General features: G+C 41.7%; 1 protein-coding gene across 1 annotated transcript in view; it reads left to right on the top strand.

The window, feature by feature from the left end:
• Nucleotides 1-21,185, top strand: part of LOC103066574 (teneurin-4-like) — a 408,080-nt gene that overhangs the window by 256,250 nt on the left and 130,645 nt on the right. The window lies entirely within an intron of this gene.

The following is a 21,185-nucleotide window of genomic DNA, read 5'->3' as shown; positions in this document are numbered from 1 at the left end:
CTACCCTCTTATGTTGCAGCTAAGTCTCTTCCCAAGGGCTTCTCATTGTTTGACTTGGAGGGTCTCCATTGTCTTCTCTCTTGTTTGCTCCCTTAGTCCTCAGAAATCTTGTTTGCTTAGCTTCCCGGTCAGACAAAATCTTTTTGTCTCCAGCTTCTCTAGAGCTCTGTTTTCCTTGAGCCACATTTTTCCACTCAGCTCACCCTGCAATTCTGCACCCAGCTCTAAAGTTTGTGAGTTCTATAACCCTATCGGCAAGATTGCAAGGCAATTGTCAGAGGCGATGGGATTCTTTTTCCTTGGCCCTCACATTTTTGCTCATTTCTTCCATTCATATTTCTTTTGCTCTGGAGACCTAATGCCTCATTAACCTGCCACTATCTGTCAGCCTTGGGAGGTAGTCCAGACAAGAAGCACACCCAAATGAACTAATTCTACCTTATTGTAAGGTTACATTAACAGAATCCTGCAAGTCTGAAAGGCCATCTCTCCCCCCTCGCCTTTGCAACCCAAGAAACTAGGGAGGGTCCCTTTTGCCATACCTCATTCCTGCTGCGGGCTCAGCTGCCTCTTATCTGACCACTGCCTCATCTGCAGATCTTCCTCCTGTCTCCCAAGGTCATTCCCACATACCATTACACTATCAGAGAGTGGACTTTTCCTGACTTTCATCTCACCAGAGCACAAAGCAGCCTTAACAACTTTTTCTTGCCACATCTCCACAACTTGCCCATCTTGTCCCCTGCCCATGATTGAGACAGGCTTAAGACATCCTTAGCAATACTAGCATTAAAGTCACATTTTCTTGGGCTGTAGTTTCCAAAACACCAGGACTGCAAATGTGATTTGGGGGGGGGGAGGGATCATTGGATGCCCTCCACAGCTGTGGCACAGAAGTTGCAGACAGATGCTATGTGAGCAATGTCCAAAACACTTTTTTTTGCAAAAAACAAAACCCTGGAGAGATTGCATAGCTCAGGAATTTTCCCGCTTACTCCAACCTGAAAGGGTATCCCGTTACCTTGGAAGGAAGACAGACAATGACTGGGAATAAAGAAAGCAGAAAGGGGCAAAAGAGGGATCAGACAGCAGGACAGCCAATGCCACTTTGGTTGTGCTTTCTGCCTGCTCAAGGATGATTGGAGAATATTTCTGCTCAGCAGTAGGGAAAGGCCCTTTAATTCTGCACCAAGGTTTGAAGGGCTGTGTTGCTTCGACAAAGGCTTGTGCAAAGGGGCCCTTCCAAAAATACAGGTAGTCCTTGCTATCTGATCACAGTAGGGACTGGAATTTAGGTCGCTAAATGATTTGGTGGTTAAGCAAATTGTCACGTGACCGGAGCTGATTTTGCAATCTTTTTTATGACGGTTGTTAAGCAAATCATGTGATCATTAAGTGAATCCAGATTCCCCAATGGATGTTTATTGCTGGAATTCACTTAACAACCACGTGATTTGCTTAATAACCATGTGATTTGCTTAATGACCTCAGTGATTTGCTTAACGACCATCATATAAAAGGTCACAAATCGCAATCACGTGACTGCGGGGGATGGTGCAGCAGTTTGCGACAGCCGTAAGTGCGAGTACAGGTCATAAAGCACTTTTTCCAAGGCTATCATAACTCCAAACTGTAATTAAATGAACAGTCATTAAGCAAGGATTACCCGTACAGGAACGTGGCTGTGCTTAGATATCGGAAGTTTCTGTACATAATTTTCCCACTATGGAAACTGGAAAGTGGGCTTCAGAGCAAATCAGGGTGTCCCAGCTTACAACTACTGCTCCTCCCACTGCCCACTATAAATTTATTTAGCACGGTCATAGACCAATAGAAGCAGAGTGCTCTGTGAATATATGTATCTTAATAGAGAATAAACAAAATAAAATGTAAGGCAAAGTTAAAATATATTTATAAAGCAACCTAACTAGCATCTATGAGTGAAGTCCAGGATACAGTCTATATGTAAGTTATAAAACAGTCACTAAAATTATATAAAACATAATAACATCTAAAATTACAAAAAAGTGATAAAATCCAAAATTTAAGTGGATTTCAGTTACATAGAGTACGTTTAGCTAGCGGAAAATTGGCCCATCAGGGTCCGGCGGATCTTCTGTGCTGCTGCACAAAACTTACACATGCTGTAACAGGAGGCCGTTTGTCTATGAGCAGCATCTGGGCATAGGCTGAGTCTGGGCAACCAGGATTAGTAGATACTAATCAAAGGTAGGATGAATCTGGTTGAATGTTTCCGTAAAAGGAGCAATGAAGAAGAACATGTTCTGTTGTTTCCACCTCTCTGGAATCACAGGGGCAGGGCCTTTCAGCCAATGGTACTTCTTTATATTTACCATCCAGTACTGCAGAAGGGAGATACTGCCCTCTATGTTTTAAGCACATGTTAGCCCTTCTGGAGGAGGGCTGAACCCATGTTTAAAAGCAGCCTGAAAAACATTCAACAGGTATTCCAGGGGCGCTCTCCCACTTCGTTACACAATCCCAGCAGGTCTTGGCAGTCTGCTGAGAGGGATAGCAGACGAATCTGGAGGGTGGAAGAGGGCTGTGCACTAAAACAGAGACATTTCCTACTTCAGTGAATAATATTTCCCCTACCCATGTCCCATGGGTTGGCAGAGGTTCTCCACACCTGTGGAATATGGATGGGAGGGTTACTCAGCACTGCAGGGAGCCTCTCCTGCTTTAATGGGGACCCCAACCCAACCCTCCTGATCAAGCAGTGGGCTTCCAGCTGACCTGCAGTGTCATAAAACCAGAACCCTTCCACCCCACATATCAGCTGTGGGTTGGGTTGAGGGGGCTACCAGTGAAGATCAGCTGCAAACCCAGCACTAACTGGGGGAAAGTTGGAGAACTTGCAGTAAGGCCTTGGGAATCTACTAATCCCTTTCCTAAACTCGTCCCACGTTAACACTAAAAACCCAGCGTTGTGCCTGGTCCTTGTTACTGAGCAAAAAGGAGCAGAGCAACAATGTTCATGAAAAGCACGCCAGCATCCTTTTGTGCCAGCCACTTCAAGGAGTGGAGGAAAACCCTTTAATGGGGCTGAGAGAAAGAACATAGTGCGGGACTTAATTCTAACATCCCGTTATTCAGTTAAGGAAAGCTATAGCGAACGGTCTTGACGTAAACTAGTTTTGGCAGTATTCCCTTCCCTTTTTTTATCTCCTGCCCTTAAATTGATTTCTTACCCCCAGGAAGAACGGCAAGATCAGTCTGTCTGTCTCTCCGTCTTTCTATAGTTCTAATATATTTCGGTAGCGGTGTACAGTTCTGTACCTATTTTCCAGGTGTACAATGTAGAATCCTCACATAAGACACGCAGGCCTCTTCATTCATACCTGCATCAGGGGTACAGAAAAGAAAATATAATCACAACCCAATTTATGAAGGAAGAGTAAATGGATTGAGACAAAAGGAAAGAGCAAGAAAGTCACTGGAGTTGATGAGATGAGAAAAGAATAACATTTTTTTTTTAAAAAAAGGGCAATGCATGAATCAATCTATGGATGTGATGGAAACAAGGATGGTTTGTAAAAAGAGAAGGCTATCAAGCATAGTGAATGGTGTTGGTGTAATTTGAGCTAAGTTTATATATTCTGTATTATGTTTAGCTATTTCCTTTCCTGATTTCATGCTTTTAATTGTTTTGGCTTCCTGTTTCCTATTCCCTTTCTGTGCTTTGCATAACATATGTAGAGGAACACAGAGATAAACTTGAAGAAATTATGCAACAGCTGATCTGTCAGCCCTCCAAGGTAGTCCAGCCAAGAAGCACAAACCATGAGTACTAACCCTATCTTTATTGTAAGGTTACATTAACAGAATCTTGCAAATCTGAAAACATTTCTCCCCTCCTTTCCTTTTACTTTCCAGAGAACTAGGGAGGGTCCCTTCTGAGATGCTTCCCACGCTCCTTTTCCTTCCGTGGGCTGAGAGATCTTTTGCATGATGGTCGTCTAGGCTGAGGTTCTTCCTTCTGCCTCCCAAGGTCATTCCCACATGCCATTACACATTCCAAAAAAATCAGCTTAGCCCAGAAAAACAGGAGGGGATGAGGAAGAAGCTCAAGATTGTCCCAACTTGATTTTCTTGGGTATAAGAGGAAGGGAGAGAGAAACTATGCCAGGCTTTCAAGATTTTGTTACCATACCCTATTACAACAGTTTCAGTAGTTCTGGTGGTGTCTGTTTCTTGACTGGTCTGCAGGAAGGGTTGACAGTGTGTATGAAATAGGAGAGAGGGGTTCCATTTCACCGGTCTTCCAGCCTAGTAGTTCCACAATGCCCAACCATAATTCTCCTGCTGGATTTGGACTCATAGGGCATTCTTGAAATAAAAGTGCAGTTAACTAAAAGAGTCTAGAATTTAAGGCAAGCAGGCAGCATGATGGGTGCCAGAATTGATATCTGTAGACAGGGGTGTCCATGGGGGGCACAAAAGTCAAAATGGTGGCCACCTGTCAGAGCTCTCCTCTTTTTTGTATGCATTGTCTACATATAAAACATGTAAACTGACACACATTAAAAAGGTTGAGGCTTTGATCAAGTAGTCTTGGCTGTTTTGATCTTGTCTGTGAACATGTGAGAACCTATAGGCAACATGTTCCTTGGGCTAAAACTATATTTCATCTAATAATTGTAATTTTAATTTGTTCCATGCAGTCAGTAAAACCCATAGTACGCTTTCTACTGAAAACAGAGTTGAGAACACAATGAGACAAAGGAAGAACTTCAATTTGCATTCCTCTGCCTCTCTTTTTTTGTCCTCCTGACTACATGGAAGATAAAATACGCACAAAACTAAATTATAAATAGAAGAGGCAAGGAAAGAGAAAAGAACTTGCATCATTAATGAATATGTCGAGAGATTCTGCCAGAGCAGAACTTAAAACATTTGCTTACATCAAAGTTGAGAGCGATCAAAAGCTACATGTTTCCCTGAAGGCTTTCATAGAAAACCAAGGAAGAAAAAAAAAGGGAGGGAGGGAAAAAAAGAAAGAAGTTGGCTCTGCTTTTGTTATAGTGGATTATTGTAAAAATGAAAATTAATGTAAACAGATGGGAGATAACAATATATTAAATGTGTGCAATTTATATAGCTTAGAGGAAGATGCTAATTGCAAAAACCACAGGAGAGTTGCATTTCAGCTTTGGTTATCTTGTCTTTTCAGTATTTATAAAGGCCAAATGTAATTTGGGGGTGGGGGGGAAGGTAGCACAACACAAAGAAAGACGTGCCCCTCTGAAAAGACTGGCTGTTTTAGTAACGGGCAGAACTAGACAGAAAGTGGATCTTCGGGAATTGCACTCATATTCCAAGCAGCTGGTAAGCTATGTGACCTACCCTTTGTAAAAATGAAAAGATGCTTGTGTGTATTTCCATTTCTGCCCTCCTTAAAGCAAGGATATAACAGTAAAGCAGATAAGGGGCATACCGGAAAGAAAGTCACTTCAGAAAAAACTTGAAGAACATAGTTACATGCAATTCTAGCATAAGGTATGTCTTATGTTAAGATCAGCCCTCCATGTGTGGAAGGCGTGGGGGTCTGGAATTTGCAAACGTGGAGGTCAATTGCTTTGGGAAGGCTACTGAATAGAAATGAAAGTAGTAGCAAATAGAAACTTTATCAAATTCCAGAATTAACAAAACACACGATTCTTCTTTTTTGGAATATTGTTATTTTTTATTATTATTCATATAGTTTAGGAGATTGGAGATTGCTACTTAAAACTACGAATATCAAATGTGTGTGTTTCAGAATACACGCTCAGAAATAATTTATTCTTTATTGCATGTTTGCATATGAATATTTAAAACATCACCAATGGATTCATTGGCGGTACCCCAGAATCCTTGTGAATCCATTACCCAGTTGGCTTATTTAAGATATTTAAATAAATACTGTTATGCAGGGAAAAATAAATCCACACAAACACACACACACATAAATACAAATCTTTCAAAGGAAGATGCCAGACCTAATCCATCTGTCTGCAAACCAATGCTTGGTCATTGACCATCATTCTTCCCTAGTTATGATCTTTGAGAGCAGTGTTTCTCAACCTTGGCAACTTTAAGATGCGTGGACTTCAACTCCCAGAATTCCCCAGCCAGCATGCTGGGGAATTCTGGGAGTTGAAGTCCACGCATCTTAAAGTTGCCAAGGTTGAGAAACGCTGACCTAGAGCATTCTGATAGTCCTGCCCCTTCAAACCTGGGTGTCACTGTCCAGGCAATCTATAAGAAGTCCCTGCATAAAAATGCATGCTGATTTTTTAAGTTTTCTTCAGTGTAAACTTAAGGGGAGCAAAACTGAATGGAAGGGATTGCCTTTGAAATAAGGAAAAGCTGAGCTGTGAAATTGATCCCACTTCCTAACTCTTAGTTTATGATATGCTTAATTTCACAGGCCCTCGGTTAAATGCTGGAATGGAGAGGACATTTCTTCTAGTAAAATAGAAGGAAAAATAATTGGTGAAAAGGTGTATTATACACACCGGAAGCCTCAGTGCTCCTGGGGACCCTCTCATTTGCCTTCTGTGGTATTTACGTTATAATTTTGGGCTGGAGTTTGTTTTTTACATGGCACAGACATTGTTCTGAGTTATTCCCAGGCCGTTTAATTTATCCTTCAAGGTTGTGAGGCTCATGAGTGAATGTGTCAATGGCTTAATTCCTCCCTCAGATCAAAGTGAAGCCAACATTGCTATTGCTTTGTCTTAAAATGCATTTCACACAGAAAACAAGCTCCCGACTTGCTTTGAAATCATATGATCAGAGACCTTTTGCGGCTAAACTGATTCTTTCTTAGCGGTTTAGAGCTACCATCTTATTAAGTCTTATAAGGGCTTGTTTGAGTCACAAACGCTACTCTCAATGTCTTTTGGGGTTGCCGCTGACTATATGTAAGACTGCAGTGGGACTAAGCTTCTTTTTAAACTTTAAAAAATCTTTATGTAAGCAATTGCTGGGTAAATAAATCAACCTATGGGATTCATCACTGTGCCATAGTTTTGAGAAGGACATCTTGCTCTCACTAGGGTGACCACCGCAAGCTGGGTTTGACCGGGAGTGGGTGGCATATAAATATGATAAATAAATACAATCAATAAATATTATTTTAATGTGGGTATGACTCTTGCAAAAATGCCAAAGTTAGCCTGTTTTCTAGCAAGAAATATTGATGATGGATGTAAAAGGCAAGAATTAAAGGTACATACACGCTAAAATTATATCCTGCACTATATAAGTTAAGAAACACACCCAGGGCAGATGGCAGGAGACTAAAACAAAAACCAACAGTAGTTTAACTTCAATTAAAAACTATTTAAAAATTGAGGGGAGGGGGAAAAAAGACATAGTGGCAACTCACAATCCATTTGCATAATGGGTAAAAAACCCAGCATTTTAAGGACAGATGTTTATAAGGTTGGTCTTGAGTCCTTAGAGAGAAACTCCAGGAATGACTTGGACAGCCTTTGAGCAGATGGAGTTTTGATGGCAACCCTAAAAAGAGGTCCTCTTAAGCTGCTCACTGAAGCCAGATGTGTTGGTGTCTAGTAGAAGACACAATGATGTCCTGTTTGTCATTACATCCTTGCACAAACGGCGTGAACAATGTCACTTGCATCCGTTGGTTCATGCAGCAAATAATGTAAAGAATGTCTGTATGTGTCCTTTGCACTCTCTCTCTCTCTCTCCTGATGTGGTTCTGCCTAGGTAGGTTTATTGTAGTAAAAAATACATGATATCAAAAGCAGGAGAAAAACAGAGTAAAAGACTAGTCCCTTTAGGTGGCAATATCTAAGAACATAGCGTCAGAAACATAAGCCATGCCTTGTTTGGATCAGACCCTGGTCCATCTAGTCCAGCAATCTAGTCTCCCAGTGGCCCACTGACTGCCCAAGGAAGCCCACCCGTCTCCCAGCAGATGGCCTTCAAGGGCAGTCCTAAGGCTAAGAGCCATTGACTCAAGATCAACCTTTGTTGATCTGGAAAAACTAAGCAAGATCATACCAGTTGGGACTTGGGCAAGAGACTAAGAAATCCCTGGGTTGGAGGAAGTAGAAAACAAATTCACCATGAAAGAGGTTTTATCTTTAGCAAGATTATTATATGCACAAAGATGGAAAGAGTCTGAAATAGCCACTGTGGAGGAATGGTGGGCGAAGATAACAGAATTTGCAGAGATGGCAAAATTGACTTATTCGATTAGGGAAAAGACAAGAACTACATCTGTCAGTGACTGAAAACCCTTTATGGACTTTTTGCTGAAAATGAAAAAAAATGAACTTGCAATTTATGGTTTCATGATTCGAAAGGGTAGAATATGGAAAGAGGGGAGCCACGATATAACTTTAGAGAGAGAAGTTAAAATATAAGTGCATTTAAAACTGTAGCTGTAAAAAAGATCGGAAGCCGCTTCTTTATATCTTTTACTTTTCTTTCTTTTCTGTCCTTTCTCTTTTCTTTCTATTTACTTATCGCTTTTTTTGTTTTCCTTTAAATTGGTATTGTTTTTACTCTGCAAAAAAATTCTTCAAGGAAAATTAATAAAAAAAAGAAAAGAAAGAGGTTTTACCTTTAACAAAGAACAGCCTATTTAAAATAAGGAGAACCAACTTGAAGAGATTAATTCTTTAAAAAAGCTTAGCAGTAGAGAAACCGGGTATATCATTCAAAAAAGCAGAAAGAGACCACCCCAAAGCTGGGTCTGGCTGCTCCTGGTTGTCCTTTTGAAATAATATGGTGAGTAGGACTTTCCCTGAAAATCACAGGCATCTGTGACGCACGTGGATTTGCAAATGTTCTCTTAGCCTAGATATTAATTCCCATCAAGGACACCTTGTACGGACCATTACTACATGATCAGAAGCACAAATATCTTGGCATCTGAATTTGGCCCAGGCTGAATTTTCCACACAGCCTTAAAATGCAACCAGTATTGTTGGCGTTTGATTTTGGATGAGGTTTAACTGATGGTTTCTTAGATATCTTAGCTGGCTTTCCAGTTTTGGACTTCTGGGATTTTTATAAGCTGGAACGCAGAAGGAGACACAGGTTCTTTCCTGTCTCCAGCATGGCAGGTGTCTGCGAGCCATTGTGCTTTCTCGGGGGCTTGAGTGGCACCTGTTTTGGGAGAGAGAGGGGTACCCACTTGTAAGGAAAGAGTAATTCTCCACAGATACTTCGGGGACCAAGAGATGCTTTTAAACTGTTAACGCAGTTGCATTGCAAACAGCAGAAAAGAACAGAAAGAAGACAGGAGTAGATTCCGTAGGGCAGCGTGAGAGTGATTTATTTGACAATGCTGTGAGATTCCAAATTTCTTTTCCCCAAGCGCCTGGCCAGACCGCAAGTGAGTCTGTTAAGCCATGACTGGTTCCTTTCTCAAATACTGTTCCCTTTGATATGGCTCACATTGCTTGGCAGATTGCTAAATGCATCATCCCTGCACTGTTCTTTACGAGTTTACTGTGAATTCTGCTGTAGGATAGTGATGATAGAAATTCATGAACAGACATAGTCCTGGTCATTTCCGGTGAAGAGGAAGAATCTGTAGGTGACCAAGCAAGGAAACGTAGAAGATACTGGTTATTCGTATACATGAATAGGAGGTCGCAGATGACTACAACATAGCCCATCCATACACTAACATTAAGCTGAGGACCATCTAGTCCTTTGTGTGTGAAAAGCAGTCCAAAGTCATATGTTCAAAAATGAGAGATCCAGGAATATCTGAAAGGCCTAATGGGAGTGGACAGAATGGATATACCATTTTAGTGAAGGAATATCATTTTAAACATTATTTTCTGTAACAGGCTCCCTACTTTTTTTTAAAAAAAATCAGCTCATCTAAGAGAAAGATTCTAGTTAAATGCCATGCTACAGTTTTCAGCTTGCAAGGTGTATCATTTCAGTTACGGTTAAAATCACCTGAAATAATCCATTCTCCAGGATTCTGCAGCCTTATTCTGTGGCTTGAATAAATAGGCCTCATCTAGAGGTTTGTACATGTGCTGATTTTAAAAAGCTATTTAGAGTTTCACTCATTCTGGAGCAAGATCCAGTACCACTGTTCTCAATAGGCTAGATTCCCACAATATACTGGACTAGCTCAAAATGAAGTTGGGCATCTTGTAGGAGCCCATCCATTTTTATACTGTTTTGTGTGAACCATGCCATTATATAAAGCCATCACTTAGTTGATGGGGGTGGGGGGCTTCCAAATTCTGAGACATGACAATTGTGTTCTATTAATTTGGATTGATGGGGTTGTGTGAAGCTAGAGGTATTGTGATTGGGTTGGGGTTTGAAAATGACATGCAGAATCAAGGCAAAGTTGTAATGGTATGTGGGAAAGACCTTGGGAGACTGGGCCAAGAAATGCTGCCAAGGGAATGGTCAGGTAAGAGACTGCATAGCCCACAGCTGGATAGTGGGGCAAGAGGCTCAGAAGAGACCCTCCCTAGTTTCTCGGGCTGTAAAGGAGATGGAGGGAGAAATGTACTTTTAGACTTGCAAGATGCTGTTCATGTAGCTTTACAATAAAGTAGAATTAGCTCATCTGGTCTCACTTCCTGTTGGTCTACCTAGTAAGGCTGACAAAGTTGAGATCAGTGATTTTTCCCTCTTTCTTAGCCATAAATCCACCACTGGATTTGAATGTGGCAATGTGCCTGTATGAATGTGCGTACGTGCCTGTAACAGAGAGGAAGAGAACAGAGGCTTGCCATAAATTATTTTCATGACTGACAGCTCTGCCTTCAGCAGCTGAAGCATGAGCAAAATATCAAGGCATTCCCCCATCGCTGCCTGTAACCATCATGAAACCTTCATGACTGCCTGAGAAATGTACGTCCCAGCCTCTAAACTCCGTACTTCTTTTTTCTTAGTCTAGAACAGGAGTGGACAATCTGTTAGAGCTGGAGACACCATTGGAAAGTTGAGAGCCTGTGAATGGTCTTCTCACAAAATGGCTGCCTGCCATAAGAGACTTGCCTGTTTACAAAGTGGCTGCCAGGGTGGGCATGGCCAGTCATAAAACACCCATCAACCAGAAGGTGAAGTAGTCTCCCTCAGAGGTGTTCTACCAGCCCATTGGACCTCAAAGGCATCCTTCTCTTTATAGAATCATAGGGTTGGAATGGAGCTTGGAGGCTTTGTAGTCCAACTGACTGTCCATGTCAGGAATCCTCAGACCATCACAGACAAATGGCTGTCCAGGCTTTGCTTAAAAACCTCCAGCACAGCTCCAGGAGTCAGGGTGTTCCACTGCTTCATAGTTAAGACACTCCTCCTTATTTCTCTGAAAAGCTTCCATTCATTGGTTCTTGTCCTACTTCAGGAACTTATGGAGAATAAATCCAGCCCTCTTCCCTGGGACAACTCTTGAAATATTGGAAGACTATTACAATGTCTCCCCTCAGCCTTCTCTTCTTTAGGCTAAGCATTTTAACTGTTCTTCATAGAATTTAACATCCTCATGATATTGTCCTCCATATCAAAGCCAAATATACTGTGTACAACCTAAGACTGAAGCCTAATTAAAAATTAAGCTAGGAAACCATAGGGGTTATGTTGATTAATCAATTCCTATCATTTACAATTCACTCTGATTATCTGTCTCCTGGGAAGGTCTAAAAATAAGGTCCTTAGAAAATCAGAAATCAGTCTTTGGCCCATGGTGGTCTTTGTACATATCACTGTGACAACAATAAGCATGGTTTGAAGCTTTGCTCATTTCTTAAAAAATTTAATCTTCCTGTCTCATCCCTTGCTGGGATATTTTAGTCTTCTCTATTGTGACTCACAAAATTGTGACTTCTTTTTTTTTTTTCCCCATGCATCGTTCCACACTGACAGATAAAGGGATGATTTGTTGAAAATGTTATCAAGGAAATTGATGTTATACAGGGTTGTAATCTCAGCCAAAAAAAGAAAAGAGAACCATCTCCTCGATGTTTGAATAGTTTGGGTCATTTGAATAAGCATTTTCCTGACACTCAGAAGCTATAAACTAGGGCTATGGGTGATTGCCAAACTTAAAAGAGTATCTGCAATCAATAAATAAGATGGAAAGTTGGATGACAAATTAACTTCAAAGACTGGTAGCATTAAACCAGAAATACACGTGGGCAAGACCCATTGTATGTTTACTTGACAATTAAGTGGGACACAAGAAGTGACATGGTGATGGTCCTAAAAGTACACATGCCCATTGAAACAATCTCCTACAAGATGGAGAGAGAGACAGTGGGAAGATCTTAATCCCAATTGGAATACTGTAGTGAAAAACCAAATGAAATATAAGTATCTGTTGAAGTCATCACTTCAATACTATCAACACTATCTGGATGAATACAGCAATAAAGTGATGAAGTGGGAAATGAGTTTTCCCATTATCTTCTGGATGTAATTCAAGGTGCTGGTCACCTTACAAGCCCTTTGTGGCTCAGGGCCTGATATCTCCATGACCGTCTCCTCTGAGTTGAATTTGTCCATTCAGCATGATCTGGGACAGAGGGAATGCCAGTTATCAAGGATCCTGGGCTCAAGCCTTCTTGGTGGTGGACTCTTTGGAACAGTTTATTCCCAGATATCCAGACCACCCCGTCCTTACTACATCTCTGGAGAGCCATGAAAACTTAGCTCCTCAGGGAAGCATTTGGAGATGAATAAAACCAAGCTACCTTTGAATGGTGGTGAAGCAGATTGATTATTATGAATTGGCTTTGTTTTTAATTTTATTCTATTAATACTCTAGGACAATCAGAGATCATCTATTACGGTCCTGAAATTTCACTAGTGGCACGTAAGCTGTAGAAATGGATGGATGGATGGATGGATGGATGGATGGATGGATGGATGGATGGATGGAATCAGAGGGGTCCCTGAAAATCCTGAGGGATTTTCTTGAGATCATAGTCCAACTGTGGGGAACAGGACGATAAAAAAGTGCCTTGATGTTATCATTCCCAAACATCCTCTTTAGTTACAGGGAACCTAACCCGCCCCCCCACCCCCGGTTGGCCTAATAAGCTGCTCCATAAAACTGATAGATAGCAAGTGAACAGGTAGAACAATGCTTGAGTTACATGCAACCACACACAGGTTAGAGTAGACATTTGTACCTAGTGTGTGACAGCAGTGATGAAAAAGCAGCAGCAATGGTGGCTAGGCTACTCAAGAGCAGTCCCCAGGCAGACTCAACTGACCATTCAATAAATACTGTAGTAGCCTAGCATAGTAGCCTAGTGGTCCACGCTTTGATAACCTAAGTGGATTACTGCAATGTGTTCTACATCAGGGTTCCTCAACCTTGGCAACTTTAAGACGGGTGGACTTCAACTCCCAGAATTCCCCAGCCAGCAAGGCTGGCTGGGGAATTCTGGGAGTTGAAGTCCACCCGTCTTAAAGTTGCCAAGGTTGAGGAACCCTGTTCTACATGGACCAATTCTGGAAGATGTGCTGGAAGAACTACAAGTGCCTGAGGGTGGCCCACGAACACCAGATCTGAAAGGGTGCCTTAGTTGCCTGTGAGCTACCAGGACCCAGTTTAGACTATCAACCCTTACATGGCTTAGGACTCAGATACTTAAAAATGGCCTTCCCTTAGGCCATACAGTCCATATGCCAGCATCAGCTTTGGGAAGCACTGGTTACAGTCCCACCAGGGGATGTGGTTCACAGTGTAGTGACCAAGAATTAGGGTTCCTCTGGGGCAATACCCCAGTTCTGGTCCTCTCCTGAGAGAGGCTCACCTGGCCCCCACACTGCCTTCTTTCAGGAAACAAGGCAACCCTTGTTCACTCAGGCACGTGTATGATAGCTATTACTTTAGGGACTAGATCACATTCTTCCTTTCTTCTTCTCTCTTTCACTTTCACTTTCTCTGTCCCCCATCCTCTTTCCCCTTTGTCGTCCTTCTCCTTCTTCCAAAATAAACTGTTTTACATTTCCTATTTTCTGTCTTTAACCACTGTTGAGTTTATGGCGATAGTTCTCTTTAAGACTATTTTTATTGCTCGCGTGTAAACTGCTTTGGGACTCTGTGGGAGAGCATTATAGAAATAAAGTAAATATTGCCTTGCACATTAGCTGCTGTCGTAAGTAGGTGAGGCAAGCAAGCACATGGAATAGTGTTGTCACAGTGCATCAATTTCACTGGGATAACCTGGATTTCATCTTCCATAATCCCCAAGAATATTAGCCTTGCTGGCCTGGAATTATGGATTCTGAAGTCCCAACATTTTGGAGTAAATGAAAAGAGGAAAAAACACATACATAATGGTAAACCTTTTTTGGCCAGACATGTCTGTAGGGCTGCAATCAGATTTGCCAACATCTTTTCCTAAAATAGCACTCTGGAAACAAATGAAAATGTAAAGCACAAAATGTTTTGTTTCCAATGGTTGGATTCTGTACAATCCATAAGACATGATGTTCCAGATCAAGAACTTTGTATTTATTTTGTCATTTGTTAATGAGGAAAAATGTTAACAATTCATTTCAGATTTTTTTAAAACATTTTATCAAAACTTTCTTTGTTAGACAAATACTAATGACAGTTGGTAACAGGAACATCATTTAAGTCCAGTTCTGCTGGATGAGGCCAAGGTTCCTCTTGGTCCAGCACTTTATTTCTCATAGTAGCCAACCATATGCCTCTGAGGTACTCACAAGCTGGAGATGGAGACCTGCCCATCTCCATTATTCCCTGCAAGTCATTTTTGGAGGCACACTGCCTATAATCTACAGGTAACATTGAGTCTTCAAGACTGATAGCCCTCAAAAGATCTGTCATCCATAAATGAATGCAATCCTCTTTCAAAACCATGCAGGTTAATGACTACCACCACCTCTTAAGAATCTAAGAACAGCTATGTTGAATCAGCCTGAGGCCCATCTTGATTCAGCAAGTTGTTTCTCACAGTAGTTGACCAGATGCCTCCAGTATGCTTACAAGCAGGAGATGGAGACACCCCTCTCCTGCCATTGTCCCAAGAGTATCCATTGCAACTGGTATTTGCAATGATACTCCAAGAGTATTCATTGCAACTGGTATTTTAGAGTTATACTGTTCCCAAGCCAGAGCAACTTGGAGTCTTCAAGACTAGTAGCCCTTGATAGACTAGTTGGTCTTCTGTAAATTTATCCAATTGTCCTTGAAAGCTATGCAAGTCAATGGCCATCAGACCATCTTAAGAACATAGGATAATTCTGATGAATAAAGCTAAGCCTTAACTTGCTCCAGCATTTTCTTTCTCCCAGTGGCCATCTGGGACATTCACCACCTGGAGAGAGAGAGAGATCTATCCATCTCCTACTGTTGCTCTCTTGCAACTGGTGTCTGAAGGCATCTTCTCCAAGCTGGAGGAAACACTGCTTGAGACTGATAGCCCTTGACAGACCTGTTTGTACTCCATGGATTTCTCCCTTCTGAAAGCCACCCAAGTTAATGTCCATTGCCACATCTTAAGAACATAAGAATAGGTTTGCTGAATCAGGTTAATCCTTGTGTTGGTCATAAGAGAGCCATTTTGGTGTAGTGAGTAAGGTGCTGGCCTAGAAACCAGGAGACTGTGAGTTCTAGGCCCACTTAGGCATGAAAGCTGGCTGGGTGTCCTGCTTCAGGTTTCAAATACTGACTCACACACAGTTGCTATGGTAGCATACAGGTTACTCAAGGTCAAGAGATAACAGTCAAAGCATGCATACCAAAACAGGGTCAGGGTTGTCAGCCAGTCCAGAGGTCAGAATTTCACAGGCAGAATCCACACACAAGTGTCACACAAGAGCTGGAGATCAGACGGTTGTTTCCAGCAAAGGGAACATGGGTCAGGACTGCCTCTTCAGTCAGGCTGCAGCCAGCTGTCTCTATCAAGAAATTTACTCCCTTGCTTGGCAAGGAGCCTCATAGACCTTCACTGCTCTGCTTTCCACTTTACTCGCTGGATGCGAGGACTTTGAAGGCCTTTCCTCATCTAACTTCTCCAGCTACTCAGGTGGTGCCTGTGTTGGATCAGCCTCAGGTGATTCCTGGCTTTGTCTCTCTTGAGGCTGACATTCCACAGGCTCAGCTGGAGCAGCTTCTTCAGAGTCAGATTCAGAATCTGAGTCCTGAGCCTGGCCCATGACACTGGTGACTTTGGGCCAGTCACACTCTCTCAGTCCAACCCACCTCACAGTGTTGTTGTTGGGAGGAAAATAGGAGGCACGAATATTAGGTATGATATTCACCATCTTGAGTTATATATAAAAAAGATGGGATAAAAATCTAATAATGACAACAACATTTACTTTCTCACTGTGGCCCACCAGATGCCTTTGGGTATTCACAAGCAGGAAATAGAGACAATCCCTCTCCCACCGTTGTAAACTGGTGTTTTGAGGCCTGCTACCCCCAATCCGTAAGTGTAATGTTAAATCTTCAAGACTAATAGCCTTTGATATACCTGTCCTCCATGAATTTATTAAATCACCTTTGAAAGCCATCCCAATTAGTGACCATTGTACTATCTCATGGTAGTAAATAATTCTGTGAGGTATGAAAAAGTGGGGGATTGTGTCTATTTTAAGAATACACTACATGGGGCTAACCTTGAAGAGTATCCAGATGCAACAGCTGGTTCAAAATACGGCCACATGGACAATCTTAGGTGCCTCAAGAATGGCACATGTAACACCTTTACTCTGGGAGCTGCATTGGGTCCCAATTTGCTTCTGGGTCCAATTCAAGGTTATTACCTTTAAAGCCCTACATGGCATGGGCCCTGGCTACCTGAGAGACCGTCTAACCCCCATCACATCAACCCATCCCACCTGGTCAGGCAGAGAGGGCATGTTGCAGGCCCCGTCAATGAGAGAATGTCGGGGCCCAAGAGGAGAGCCTTCTCTGCCATTGCCCCCGCCCTCTGGAATATTCTCCCCCCAGAGGTGCAGCAGACCCCTATCTTCTTGGCTTTCCAGAAAGGATTAAAGACCTGGCTCTGCCAGCTTGCATGGGGCAACAAGAATTTTACCCAGTCCTGGCAGTGGCTGGTGCTCCCCAAGTTACTGCCAATTTAACATCTATTCTTGGATCTTATTTATTTTCTATTTTTAACGAGATGGGTGGTGACAAATTTGATAAATAAATAAATTAGTCTCCTTCTGGTCAGTTTCATTAGATGACCCCTGATCCTAATGTTACAGAGAGGGAGAAAGATGTCTCCCTATCCAATTTCTCTGTGCCATGCATGATTTTATACCCTTCAATCATGTCCCCCCTCAGTTGCCTTTTCCCAAGCTGAGGGAAAGTGTTTGAGCCCCTGCAGCATTTGGATTGTCTTCTTCTGCCAGAAGAAGACCAGAAATGTACACAGAATTCCAGATGCCAATAAAATATATAGACCAACAGCTTCCTCCTTCTTCAATCTTCTGAAAGTCAGTTGAAGACTTGACTATTCCATCAAGCCTCAGACTGTTCTGACTGTCCCTTTGGATAAGTAGCCATTTTAATTATGTTTTTTGGGAATGCTTGACTCCAAGTGCATATAATTGTTTATACTGTATGGGTTGGGTTTTAGTTTTTGACTATTATGTATTATGTTTATGAAGATTCCCAGTCATCCAGGTGGAATTGTCTGGAGGTTGAGTCATGACAACTGGACTTCTTTTTTTTTTGGTAGAGATGTTTCACTACTTGTCCAAGCAGCTTTTTCAGTCTTAAAAAGCTGGTTAGGGGAACCCCATAAGTCTTCCAGAATGGCTGTTTCTTACTTGCATGATAGGCTCATTGAGGGATAATAGGAGATGTGATTAGTAGAGTCTTTGAGATGTAGGTGTCTTACTCCTAATCCCTCATTCATCCCCAGGGGGATGTTAATTGTTGCCTTCCTGGTGAACTTTTGAACTATTCTTAATTTTCTTGGGGACTGTTGAAAGGACAGCCTGGAAAATGGGGGACCATGTATTATTTATCCAAATTATGGATTGGGGAGTAGTACACCACTCAACGTTGGTTGATTGGAGCAGCCTATAAACCAAGTAAATAATAACATTTATATGTGTGTGCATGTATGCATCACCGTATTCTCAGATTTTTTTTTTAATGATCCCTAGTACTGAATTTACCTTTTCACATGTTCCACACACTGGTTTAACATCTTCACTTAGCTATCCACTACAACCCCAAGATCTTTCTCTGGTTAGTTACAGACAGTGGAAACCATGACTGTACATATATGAAGCTAAAATTTCCCTCCCACGCCAATGTGCGTCATTTCATGTTCACTTAAACTGAATTGCATTTTCCATTTGGCTGACCATTCACCTTGCCAAAGAGACCTTTCTGGACTCTTCACAATCACTTTGGGGTTTTGCTGTCCTAAATAGGCTAGCATTATCCCCAAATTTGGCCAGCTCACTGCTTATCCCTTAGTCAAGATCATTTATGGAAAAGTTTAAACAAACACAGATCGCAAGAGAGATCCTTCAGAGTCCCTGCTACATACTTCTCTGCATTGAGAAAAATCATCCACGTATTCCAACTCTGTCTTAGCCAGTTACCATGAAAGGAAAGATCCTTTTATGCCAAACCCTCAAGAGCCTTTCATGAGGAACTTTGTCAAGTCCCTTTTGAAATCTGAAGTATACAGGGCCAGCAGTGTCAGTTCCATCCACGTACCTGTGGATGCTGTCAAGAAACTCTAGAAGTTTACGAGGTATTGTTCAGTAACATCATCAAATTTTTATTACAGCCGTAAGGCTAGCAATCAGATACAAGTGAGAGAGATAAAAATGAAAATATATAAAGTTAAAAAGGAAAGAAATGAGTACAAATGCTCAGGCCCAAGGAGAGGCAGATGGTGCATGTAGAGACACAGAACTGGATAGCCCAGAAAGATATATCTAAATAATGGACAGGAAGCAGAAAGGAGAAATAGAAGTCATGTTCTCTACCAGGAAATTTGTTCAGGATAGGGTAAGTGAAAGTCATCCAGGATTTCTGTAGAGAGAACATTAAAACAGCATATGGCTCAAGGACTCTGCTGAGCTATCCCCACAAGGACATTTATGTCGATGTAGGGGAATATTTTAGTAGCACCCCAACAGGACAGCAGAAGGCAAAGCATTCATCCTAGCCAAAATGAAGGCCTGGTGAAATTTCAGGATTGTGATAGAGGAGAGGCAAGACCCATGTGCCAAAAGGCTGGGAACCAGGCTTGGATTGATTTGAAAATCAGTGTCTCAAACAAGCTAGTTAAGGATACTTCTGGCATTTTCAAGCCCTAATGGGTCAAGAGTCTCCAGTGAGAGTCCTAGGAAGTAAAGCTTGCCAATTACATTTTTCCAGATTGACTTTAAGTAGTCTTTAAGTGCCGGGGGGGGGGGGAGGACACAATGAGGAAAAGATAGCTTTAGCCAAAGGTTAAAAAGATGATGACAAGCTCTACCATCTGTGGAGACTAAACGCATCTCTAAACAAAGTGTGCCACTAGGACTGCAAGGATAGCTCTAGTACAGACTGACTGGCTTCAAGGATGTTGAGGTTTCTGAAAGGGCAGATTTGGACACTGGGAAATGACCTTGACTACAAAGACCTTACAAGCTTCAGGGATAAAGTGGGCTCCATTCAAATGGAAACATCTCCTGTTAGATGAGGAGCTACCCCAAACAACACTTGCCAGATATAAAAAAATGGTATCTCCTGAATAGTGAAGCATGGAATAAGCACTCCAAGATATTTATAAGAGTTAATTTGCCAATTATGGATTTTGCTTCCATGAAAATACTAAGATGTTAGTTTTCTGATAATTTTTTACTAGTTTTTCATCTGAGTAGGAAGAAGCCAAAGTATTCAGTGCCCTTTGCATTCCTACCTAGAAGACAGACATGATCACGATGCTGTCGATGTAGAAAACAGCTGGATCTACTTGGTCTTATGATACAGGCAGGGGATGAGTGGGAAGATAGAGAGGGCCTGGATTATTGAGTTGATAATAAAATAAAATAAAATAAAATAAAATAAAATAAAATAAAATAAAATAAAATAAAATAAAATAATAGAGGGGCTAGATTACACCCCTGTCTCGCCCCTGTCTGAGTAGTGACAACTCCAGAAAGATGTCCCCGGGGGAACATCTGAGTGTCAAAATGGTCTTGGGATGGAGGGACTGTATGAGAAGAAGCAACTTTTATCGAAAAGGATCCTGTTAGTTTTTCCCACACCTTCTCCTTTGGAACTAAACCAAAGGCAGATGTAAAATCTCTGGGGGATGCAACAAAGGGAGCCTCTAGGCTAGGAAGAATATTTCTTAACTAAAATAATGAAGGACCAGAGAGTGGTCAAGAGTTAATCAGTCCCCTCTGAAACTTTCCAGCTTTTTATTTTCCCTATTAATTCCAGGGGAATAAAATCTCCCTCTGGGCTTTTCCAGTTTGGGGTGTGAAATGAGGTCCTTGACCTCAGATGTGGACCCAGGAGGCCAAGAACATTAGGAAGAACATTTTGAGAGTAAGTCACAGTTTGAGTGCAGGTTCATAGCGAAAATATGAACCTCCCTCAGGTTTCTGCAAGCGTTTGGCACTGTGAACCCAAATCTTTGTTTTTAATGGAGCTGTTCACTAAATGCCAGAATCAGGAAGGGTTTTTGATCTTAGCAGCTGCAATTGTCTCCCCATTCCTTTTTATGAGACAGAGTTGTCCTTGATGGAATCCATGCTGGCTTTCCTCTAACAAAATTGGTTCCTCTACCTGCATAACTACACTTTTCTTCAATTATCTTTTCCAGCTATCTGCCCAGAACCGACATTAAGTCGAACAAACTAAAATTTCCTGAGTCTCCCCTGAATTCCGTTCTAAAAATTTCACCTATGTGTCATATTGGTTGATTCCTAGTTCTCTGATGAGAGCCTATCTTGAGGAACAAGTTCTGTATTTTTATTAGCAGTTTCACCTGGGATGTTTGTTTTTAAAAAATGTTGGGGATAGATGTCCTCAAAGACTTGGCGATTTGTTTCATTGGGGACAGAGACAGTAGATTCTGACACAAGAAGTATTCTTGCCATATATAAATCCTCAAATTGGAGGAAACCAGCAATGAGAGGAAGAATTTCTGTTCAATTTGGTGAATAGGTCAAAAGCCAGAAAAAGCTTCTCTGCTAAAAAAGCAGCA

Source organism: Python bivittatus, unplaced genomic scaffold (assembly GCF_059951505.1).
Source record: "Python bivittatus isolate LINGU-HERP-01145 unplaced genomic scaffold, Pbiv_v1 ctg000340_np1212, whole genome shotgun sequence".
NCBI lineage: Eukaryota > Metazoa > Chordata > Lepidosauria > Squamata > Pythonidae > Python > Python bivittatus.
This window is presented reverse-complemented; position numbering and strand designations above follow the sequence as displayed.